The sequence below is a fragment of the Pinus tabuliformis genome, chromosome Q (genome assembly GCF_031772625.1).
Source record: "Pinus tabuliformis cultivar Carrire ecotype Pingquan chromosome Q, CPIR1, whole genome shotgun sequence".
In the NCBI taxonomy this organism is placed as follows: Eukaryota; Viridiplantae; Streptophyta; class Pinopsida; order Pinales; family Pinaceae; genus Pinus; species Pinus tabuliformis.
In genome coordinates, this window is record NC_142296.1 from 611008460 (window position 1) to 611019522 (window position 11063).

The window sequence follows — 11063 nt, forward strand, 5'->3', positions numbered from 1 at the left end:
ATAGTAACGCTTGAGGTACAACCCATTACGGGGTTGCGCCAGTGGAATTCCGTCATAATCCATTAACTCGTAGGCTCCTTTTGCTAACACCCTTTTAACAATGTAGGGGCCCTTCCATAGGACTTGAATTTACCTGTTCCCAATTTATCGGATTCTTGGTCATAAAGCAAGACCAAATCACCTTCTGAGAAGACACGGGGTTTGACACTTTTGTCGAACTGAGCCTTGACTCGTTTCTTATGGGCTTCGTTAGCCAAAGCGGCATCACGACGGGTTTCATCCAATTGGATTAATTCCAAGAAACGAGCCTCTTCTTCTGAAGTTCCGGGGAGAAGATCGATTGCGAGTTTAAGCGACGAAATTTCGCATTGGATTGGCAAGACTGCTTCCAGGCCATACACCAGTTGAAAAGGTGTGAACCCGGTTGCATTCTTTACCAATGTTCGGTAAGCCCACAAGGCTGAGTACAGGATTAGATGCCACCTTCTTTTATGAACCCCGATCATCCTTTGTAACATACGCTTCAGGACTTTGTTGATTGCTTCAACTTGTCCGTTGGCTTGCGGATAGTACGGGGTAGAGCTGTCGTGAGATAGCCCTAGTTTGGCAGCTAATTCGACCATCATGTGATTGCGAAAATGCGACCCACGATCTGTAACTATAGCCTGTGGTACGCTGAACCTGGCGACTACATGATTGAAAAAGAAAAGGGCAGCTGTTTCACCAGTGTTATCCAATGTAGGCATCGCCTCGGCCCATTTGGTAAAATAGTCAACAGCGACTATAATATACCCATGCCCCCCGGTCGAGGTGGGGTTACATTGCATGAAATCGATGCCCCACTTGGCGAAGGGCCCAACAGCAACTATCGGCTGTAAAGGTGCGGGTGGTCGTCTGGTTTTGCTATCAAAAATTTGACAAGCATGGCAACTTCTGACTGCGGTTATGCAATCTTTGAACATGGTTGGCCAGAAGTATCCTGCTCGTAAGATTTTTTGTGCTGTTGCATATCCAGATTGATGCCCCCCACACGCACCTGAATGACACTCATTCAGGGTTTTTTCGGCCTCCTCATGGGTAAGGCACCTCCTCAGAACTGTATCGATACCACGACGGTAAAGTGTATCACCGACGATCATGTAGTCTTTTGCTTGGTATCGTATACGTTTTTGTTCGGAGCGAGAGGTGTTTGGCCTGAACTTTTGGGTTTGGAGATAAACTATGATATCTCCATACCACTCATCGCTTACAGATATCAGAAACAAACTTTCGTCCACGATTGACTCTTCCGATGTTTCATCGTTGGACGACGATGGGAGATCGCATAATAATTCTGTGAAAACTAGAGCTTTCTTTGATTTGGATTTTACAAATTCCAGATCAAACTCTTGAAGGATTGCTATCCATTTTGAATATTTGCCCCCCAGCAACTGTCGCGACAGTATATAAGTCATGGGGTTGCAATCTGACAAGATGGTAGTTTTCCAAAAGAGGACATAATGTCGAAATCTTTGAATCGCTTGAACAGCTGCAAGCGCTAGTTTTTCCACATAAGAATATTTACTTTCTGTATCATTTAAGTTTTTACTTAAATAATAAATAGGATGTTCAATTCCATCGACTTCTTGAACTAAAACCATCGCAATGGTCGTATCCGCTGCAGCCAGATACAGGTTAAAATCTCTTTGATAGTCAGGGGCGTACATTAATGATGCTTTTACTAGACAATATTTCAGAGCATCAAAGGAAGCTTGCGCCACCTGGTCCCAAACAAAAGGTACATCCTTTTTCAAAAGACGAGTATAACCCTTAGCAAGTTCCGCGTAATTTGGAATGAACCTCCTCAGAAAGTTCGCTTTCCCTTGGAGTTTCTGAATCTGAAGCAAATTTGAAGGTGGAGGCAAATTAATGATTGCCTGAACCTTACAGGGGTCGAGACGAATCCCATCCTTAGAGACTACAAAGCCAAGTAAACGACCAGAACTGACGCAAAACACACATTTTTGCAGATTGAGTCTTATCTTATAGTGTCAGCAACGTAGAAATATTGCTCTTAAATGCTGCGGATGATCAGTCCGCTTTCGCGAATGAGCCGGAAGATCGTCGAGATAAGGTTGAATAATGTTCTTGATGTCATGGAAGGCATAATTCATTGCCCTCTGAAACGTCGCCCCTGCGTTCTTTAAACCAAAGGGTAATTTTCGATAAGCGAATGTGCCCCACGGACAAATAAATGCAGTCTTTGACTGGTCCTGTGGGCGGATATTTATTTGATTATATCCGGAAAATCCATCCATAAATGAAAAGATTTCACATCCGGCACATTCATCAATTATCTGGTCGATGAAGGGTGTAGGGTAGTTGTCCTTCGGACAAGCTTGGTTTACATCCCTATAATCGACACACACTCTAATCGTCCCTTGTTTCTTCATAACAGGGACAATATTCGATACCCAATCGGTTAGAGGAACCGGGTAGATGAATCCAGCATGGAGAAGTTTTTCAACTTCTGCCTTAATGGCAGCGGCTTTCTTCGGGTGGACCTGTCGAAGCCGTTGTCTTACTGGTTTGACATCAGGATACATTTTAATTTCATGTTCAACGATACTCGAGTCAATTCCTGGCATTTCATCATATGACCAAGTAAAGACATCTCTAAATTCGCGAAAAAGAGCGTTATATATTTCCAGTTCTGAAGGGGAACAACCTTTGCCGACATAAATATTCTCTACAACATCTGTTTTAGTTGAGATATTTATGGCTATAGTCTCTTCAATATTGGATAGGTTTCGCTCGGAATCCACCGTATTTACAGTATTTGTTAGGAATTCAAATACTGAAGGGTGATAAAGGTCACTTCGAGTATCTTCTTCATATTCCGGAAGAAGGGAACGATGGTGGTGATCATTCCATGGTGCCCCCTCAATCAACATTGATTGTAAGATTCCTTCGTCAGTCCCATGTACTTTCGACCAAGGATCTAATGGGGTACCATATTCTCTAGACCTATCTACCCAAACGCTTGACGAGCGTTGATTTGGGTTCGCCTCCCATGCTTGAAACATTGATTGCTACAATATTTCTAAAGGGCTCGGGGGCAAAACCACTGCACGATCCATGTCGACCTTCGTGGAAGATATCATGTTGCAGGTTGCTACAAATGGTACATTTCCTATGTAAATAGGAGGTGGTAGCGCGAAAGTTCCCATTAATGTGGGGTCTTTCAATAATCCTACTCCGATATCTTGAATCGAATGGTTGCTTTCATGGATCATGGGAATGCTTCCTGTAACTTGTGAACCATTAGGGAGGAAATTCTGTTGGTCGACGATCGTAATCCCTCCTTCAAACGGGAATGCGATCTTCCTAAAATAAGTCGACACAACAGCTGCCATGGCATAAATCCATGGTCTACCTAGTAGGATGTTATAGTCAAGATTTCCATCAATGACCTCAACATCAATCTCTATTGTCTTTCCTCCTAGTTCAACTTTTAAGTTGTTAAGGATACCGTACGGGGTATAAGTCCTTCCGTCGAAAGCTTTTAATGTCGTCGAAGATCGCGACAAGGTTGGAGATCCTAAAGTTTTCCAGCAACTCATCGACATAATACATGTCGAGGCTCCCTCATCAATTATTGTTCTGTGAACAGTTTTGTTGAGTGCTTTCACTTGAATAAGGAAATCTAGCTGAGCTGGTAACTGAGGATCGTATCCTTTGTGATCAAAGGATACAAGATTGGAATCCTTAGGATCAACCCCACCAATAGCTGATAACAATGCCTGCCTTTGGGATGGACAATTTTGTAGTACTTCAAGAGTCGACATAGCGGATGGCGATTGGGCCAAATCTTCCACTATGTTATAATGCTGTGCCGCTCTGGCGCGAGGATTAAATGTCGACTTATGTACTACACCCTTTGGCGGTTTTATTGTTAATTTAGGGATGATGGGTGGTACAACTTCTGTTGAAGTTGTTGTCGAACTACTTGGTTGATCTTTACCTTTTTCGTTCGACAGCTGAGGATTCCCATAATCTTTGTTCCTTGTCGAAATCAAAGCATCATTCTGCTGTTTTGAAACCGACAACATAAGCACTTGCGACGGGGAAGCATTTCCACTATCAACCAGATTTTGACCTGGGTTGGGAAATGGATCAGTTAACACAGCTGAGGTTTGGGAACTTTTAAAGAACCTCTTTAATTCAGCTTTGAATGGGCAATTCTTTGTGGTATGATTCTTATCATCACATATTAGACATGGATAATTTTGTTTCCCTTTCCCAGGAGGGTTTGAAGAATTTTTTCTGGGGGATGACTCACCCTGTTTCTTCTTCTTCCCTTTGTTTTGTTTCTTCTTGCTTCCTGGTTGATTGGTTTCTTTGCCCTTATCTTCTGATACGCCATTTACTTCCGAAGCAAGAATTTCTTCTTTTGCATTTTGATCCGAATTCTTACGGGCTTTCTTTGACGAAGCCTTTATCGATTTCGCGTTTGCCGTTCCAATCACACCGTCACCGGCATGAGAGTCACTATTTGATTTAGGAGGGGGAGGAATTGAAAACTCTGGTCTAGGGGCGTCAGGTATTTTGTCATAGAGTGTGCCGGACTGAGTATAAACTAAGTCCAAATACTGTGCACGAGCAATCACTTGCTCCTCTGTTACGACTCCCCCCTTCGCCACATCTTCCGTTATAGCCGGAAGTAACGACTTTATAAACCATTCAGCTAATAGCTGATCGGGAACATATGTTTTCACCATCCTACGACGACGACGCCACTCATGTATATGATCAGATATATGGGTGGCAGTTGTTCGCTTGAAGTTGGTTAATATTTCTGTTCCCGTTTCATACCTTATCGGTAATTGAAAATGGGTTAAGAAAGTCGTGGCTAGGGAACTAAAATTGTCGAAAGAGGCTCTTGGCAATTCAATATACCATTTAGCCGCTGGACCTGTCAATGTCCTCTGAAAAAGGCGAAGCCTTATCGAATCATCGTTAAGGGTGTTCGACGAACACCATAGATGAAAGGTCATCACGTGATTCGATGGGTCTTCACCTGGATTTCCATTGAATTTAGGAATGTCAGATGGAAGTTTATGAGGAATCACTGGCCACCAAGGGGCATAAGCAATCGGATCGTTGGTTAACCGATGTAAATCAGGTAACTCTAAAGTTGCCACGAATGGTAACTGTTGATTCAGGTTAGGCGAAGCGTAACCAGGGTACAATGGAATCGCCTGAGCAGTGGGCCTTTGCATACCAGCATAATGTAATTGATGTTGGTATGATTGATACGGTTGGTGGACTTGACCACTATAAAGTGGTTGGTTTTGATCGTTTTGGATATACGGTTGTCCACTGTTCGCAAAGATCTGCTGCTCAGAACCTTGGTACACTTGCTGGAATTGTGGTTGTTGGTATTGCACAAGCCACGGTTGTGACGCCATGTTCTGCTGTGCTATGCTAACCGTTGGACCGAGGTGTGGGGTAATTGTACCCATTTGGACCTGTGTCGCCCCACCAGTTGGCGATTGTGGTTGTGACCCATGTTCAAGAGGTTGTTGCATTATAACCTGAGATATCTGAGGTTGGCATGCAACAGGGATCGCTTGAACTTGTGACACAGTTACAATAGCCGGTGTGGTTGGGATGTTCGTCACAGGTACACATTGTTGCATAGAATATACAACCCTTGGTTGTTGAGGTAGCATAGGTACCCAACTACTTGACGCAATTCCAGTATAACCTGAACATTGTTGTGAACTCACGTATGGGTACCCTCCCGGAGGGGGTAATGAAAGGGCATACTGCCCCCCATACGGTATCAATCCAGAACTAAAGGGGATTGATGGCCCAGATTGACCTCCAAATGGGTCAATTTGGCGAGTTTCAACATAAGAGTTACTGGGTATTACTCCGGATGAACAAACTGGAACAGACCATACTGTCGAAATAGTCCCTTGGTGGACTCCTTCTAGCTGTTGCGAGCTAGTTGGGACAGCTGGTATGCCGACAAACATTGTTGGAGTGACGGCAGGGGCTTCTGTTGTCGCTGTGTCATTTGACACAGTCCTAGATGATGACGGTTGTTCATACATTTTAAGTCTATCCAATAGATTGCCTAGCGATTCTACAGGAACTTCCACTTGTGGTGGATTAACTTCAGATGAAGGAAATAGAGTGACCCCGACTCCAAAATGAGTTGGAGTACTTGCTTGCGGATCCTCTGCAATTTCCTCTATCGCAATCAAACCCGGTGGAAGAGGAAGACCGTCAGGTCCGTAAAATATTTCTGGTGCCGAAGAAGTGGTTGCTTCGACAGCGACAGTTGTTTGAGGAACAAAACTCTCTGGACCGGTTACAGATGGAACTGGTTCAGTGATACAAGTATTTGCCCCCAGACTAGGATCAGTATTACTGTCCTTCTGTGGCTGTTGAACTTCTTCAATAGAGGCAGGGTTTCCAGAAATGTTTGGAGTAACCGGAACCTCAGATGTAGTTGGAACACTTGTTCTAACTTTTATAGGAGATTTTGAACCGGTTAAACGAGTTCACTTTGTCCGTACTGTTTTCGATTTCGGAGACAAAGACGGTTGACTCATAAGCCTCCGCGAACGTCGGGGTTTCAATTGAATTTCTTCCACGATTGCGGATTACTCGATCAACTAAAATATTAAAAGGGGAAATTTGTGTTTCCGAATTGAATGAATTTTATTAGACGCTTTTAGACACAACTTGCTTTTTCACTTTTTAAGAGTCGAGAAAAAGCTAAAGATGACTCTAGTCTCCTTCGATGTATTAACGAGCCCGAAGTGACAAATGCTCGGATGGACTTTTTCAGTTATAGAGTTTGAAAAAGGCCAAAAGAAACTGCTCTGGAGATCTAGGCAGAGGGTGTGCCAAACCTTTCGCAAAACCACAGAATACGTTTTACGGTACGGGTGGTCGATCTTCGTGAATGCTGTGTTCACTGCATTGCGATCAGTAGGGCGGCCGACACGGTTTCCTATGGATAAAGGCTTTATTTCTATAGGGGTCTCCCAATATATACGTGACGGTACGTGGGAGCACAAGTCCGTATTAGTGCCACCGACTCTCAGGAGGAATCACCCACCTTCGTCGAGATCGACAGTCACTACGTTTAACGACGCCGGAACACGTCTCTAGCTTAGACCTCTATGTGTTTGCGTTATGTTTGAAAGCGTTGTTAGGTTCATTCAATATATTTTAAGTTGATCTTTTTAAAGTTTGCCTTTCAAGGTTCACCACGAGATGTTTTGATACAAATTCCTAAATGCAGTCTAAGATGAGAAGCAAGCTTTTTCAATCTTTTCGACTTATGAAAATCTTAACTACTGAGGGAAAAGAGAGACAAAATCTTTTCACACAGATCAAAGAGCACTCACTAATGCACTTTTTCCTAAATCAACAAGCAAACTTACATGCAAAATGCAAAATGCAGGTATTTCTTTTCTCTTTCTTAATGTTTGTGCGATACAAAAAGAAAGCTGTTGTATAATTTCGAATTTAATTTCAAGTGAAAGCAAACAAGCTTGTCCAAAATCAAAATACACCTTAAGATTTACTCGTTTCCACACTAGAAATATATAAACTCAAACCATATGACGAAAGCAAAAGCTCAATCAGCTATGAACAGCAAACAAACTAACTCTTAAGATCAAAACGACACTTTATCACAGGTCTAGATCTAAGAGGCCACAACAAGACTAGTTCACTTTCGTTATTGGAAACTGCAAATGATACAAGAAATACACAAAGAACAAACACAGTTTCTTTATACAACCGAGGCGGAATAGTGGCAAGGAAAGTTGGTTTCAGATAGGTACATTGATTGGTAACAGGCTGCAAAAACAAGGGTGAAAACAGGGCAAGAAACAGCAGGAAACCCCAGTAGCACAAGGCAAGACTGGTTCAGCGCAGGTAGTACACTGGCAGTTTGACCTTCAGCGCAGATAGCCCCTTCGGGAACTGCGCTGAAATGCAGACAACCTTCACACAGCCTGCACTGAAGAACGAAACTTTCGTTTCTCTTGGTTTCCGGGTTACAGATTGCTCAAAAATTCACAGTTTTTGGCCAAATCAGAAGCTATCAGTCAAGTACACACTAAGGGATGAAAAGGAGGATGAAAAGTTATCACTAAGAGCTTATTAGAGTCCTTGTGGATCAGCTCTTCAAATCATAAACTTGCCCAGAAACTGAGCTAGAGTAGCTGCCCTCTACTTTACATTTGAAAGATCCAAATGCAGTTCGATTCGGTACTCCCTTTGTTTATGAAATGAATAGAAAAAACACAAACAACCAACAAGATACGGTCCCCAGCGGAGTCGCCAATTTGTTGTTGGGAAAAGTATCCAATTGGGAATGACCCTATCCCACTCTAAGGGTGATAGTACCTCAGCAACAACCGAATGCAAAGCTATTCGAGATTACTTCTTTATGAGATGTAAGAGAGGGGAGAAAGAGATCCACTAACCGTTGTCTTCCGCTAATGATTGATCCAATCTTCTCTCTTTGCTGCTTGCTCCCAGCTCCTTGCTCTTTCACTGGCCCAGCTACACGAAGATCCTGCAAAATGGCAAGAGAGGGAAACTACAAGAAGCATACATTCATAACTGATTTAAGGATTAGAATAAATCAAATATACAAGTATCAAAAAGCCATTGAGACACATGCATATAGAAGAACCTCAAATGCTTTATTAATGGAAGAAGTAAAGTTCTGAGAGTGTTACAACCATAAGAGGCCCAATCCAGCAACACCTCCCAGCAGAAAGAAATCTCCTCTTCACCTCCTTCAAGCAAATCACCCAATAGTTCTATACTCAAACCAACAACACTTCCTTACATTCACAAGATTCCAGCCTCCTTAGACCTCATGAGAGAGCTCTATATATAGGAGATTTGGAGAAAGGATGAGTCAGCTTGAGGCTGGCATGAAGCTGACTAGTGTCCTCTCCCACTTCAGTTATTCTTCAGTTCTTGAGTCCACTTGGAGTTTGTTGCTTCCACTTGGAGATCTAGATCCTCTGACTCATCTCAAGGCGAATTCCCTGATCCAAGTGTCATTTTGGAAGCTTCCTGGGCATTTGACACCTTGAGGAATGACTGTGCCACTTGGCCAATCTCGCCCAGCGCAGGTAGCCTTCATTACTGTTGACATTCAGCGCAGGTACAGAGTGGAGCAGTTGACATTCAGCGCAGATGCTCAGTGGAGCAGTTGACATGATCCAGAATTAGCTTGTTTTTGAGTGTTTTCAGGTGGAGAACTGATATTTAGTGTTGTGGTTTGCTGACCTTGCTCCTCTAGGGGTAGGAACAACATGTTTAGGGACTTTGGATCCCTTAGATTATTGAAATTTCATGCTTCATGCTGTAAGGCACAAAAATGTCTATAACAACAATACACTAACATTCCTTGGCACCTCGCATGTCTTGGAACATCTTTGTACTTGTAACATCTTTGTACCTAGAACACCTTGCCATGAGTAGGATGCCCAAGCACATGTTGGCATGCCCTATCATAGCATGGCACTCCCCTAGCATGTATTGGCATGTCATGTAGTCCCTAGCATGCCCTGGAACACCTTGGCATAATATTGCATTAACAAACATTAGCACTTGGCACACATTGGCACTTGGCATGTATTGAAACATATTATTAGTGTGCCTAGCATGCCCCTTTTGAAAAAGATAAAGTCTCGAGTTATTAACCCTCTTATGCTTTCATTTCCTTGCATTTTAACTTGGTTATTCCTTTTGTTTCCTTGAAACTCCCTGACACAGATTGGCATACTCTGGAAGCCTGCACATCCTAGCATGTCTTAGCACCTGGCATGCCTTGGCACTATTTGGAACATGCTAGCACACCCTGGAACTACCTAGCACACTCTAGAACTTCTTGACATGCCCTGCTATTCCATGGCATGCCTTACCCGTGCTTAGCATACCTTGTCACTCCCTCCTTGGCATGACAACTAGCACTCATTGATGACACACCCTCATATTCATTCACTTCCATGCATTTTTACATAGTGCTCCCATGTGTTGTCCTAGTACTCCTTAAGACTCCTAAGCATTCATTAGCACTCTCTACCACATCTTAGCACTCTTCGACATGCTCTGCCACTTCATAGAATGCATAACACTCCCTAACACACATTGGAACTTGGCACATGTTGGCACTTGGAAAGTCTTAGCATGTTTTGCATGCATTGAGATGATTTGGTATGTTTTGCATGCATTGATATGATTTGGTATTCTTTGGCAGATCAATTATTAGAAAGTAGATGAGAAGCAACGAAGGAATATTTGGCACTTAGAATGCATTAAAAAATGGCACTTGGAACCTATTGGCACCGAGTGTTGGTGTACCTAGCATGCCCATTATGGAAAAGGTAAATTGATGACTTATTAACCCTATCATGTGTTCATTTCCTTGTATTTTAGCATGTTCCTCCCTTTTGTTTCCTTTACAATCCCTGGAATGCATTGTCACACCCTTGCACATCTTGGCATGCCTTATCATTTGGCACATATTTAGCTTGTTTGACATGACTTCATACTATCTGGCCCTAACACACCTTAGAAGTCATGCCCTCAAAGCTACATTACATTTTCCCGTGAATTGGGAACCTTACATTCACTAGAACACCTTGGCACTCCCTAGTTGTCATGCCCTGACCTATAACCTTACTTTTTTTTAGACTTGGCACTCCTTAGCTATCATGCCCTCACAACTACCCTTACTTTTTCTTAGACTTGGGAACCCAACCAAGTCATGCCTCAACTACAAAAACTTAACCAAGTTATAGTTACTACAACTAGACTATGCCTTGTTCACCTAAGAACTTCCTATTACACATCTTAGGCTACTCATGTCCAATCTCAACTCATCCCACTTAACAAGTTACCAAGTCAAGTCTCACATCCAACCATGGCCATAAAACAACTAAGCGACACAGTTTACATCTTGACATGCCATAGCACCTAGCATGTCTAACAATCCCTTAGCTCTATGTGGCGCATGTTAGCATTCCTTG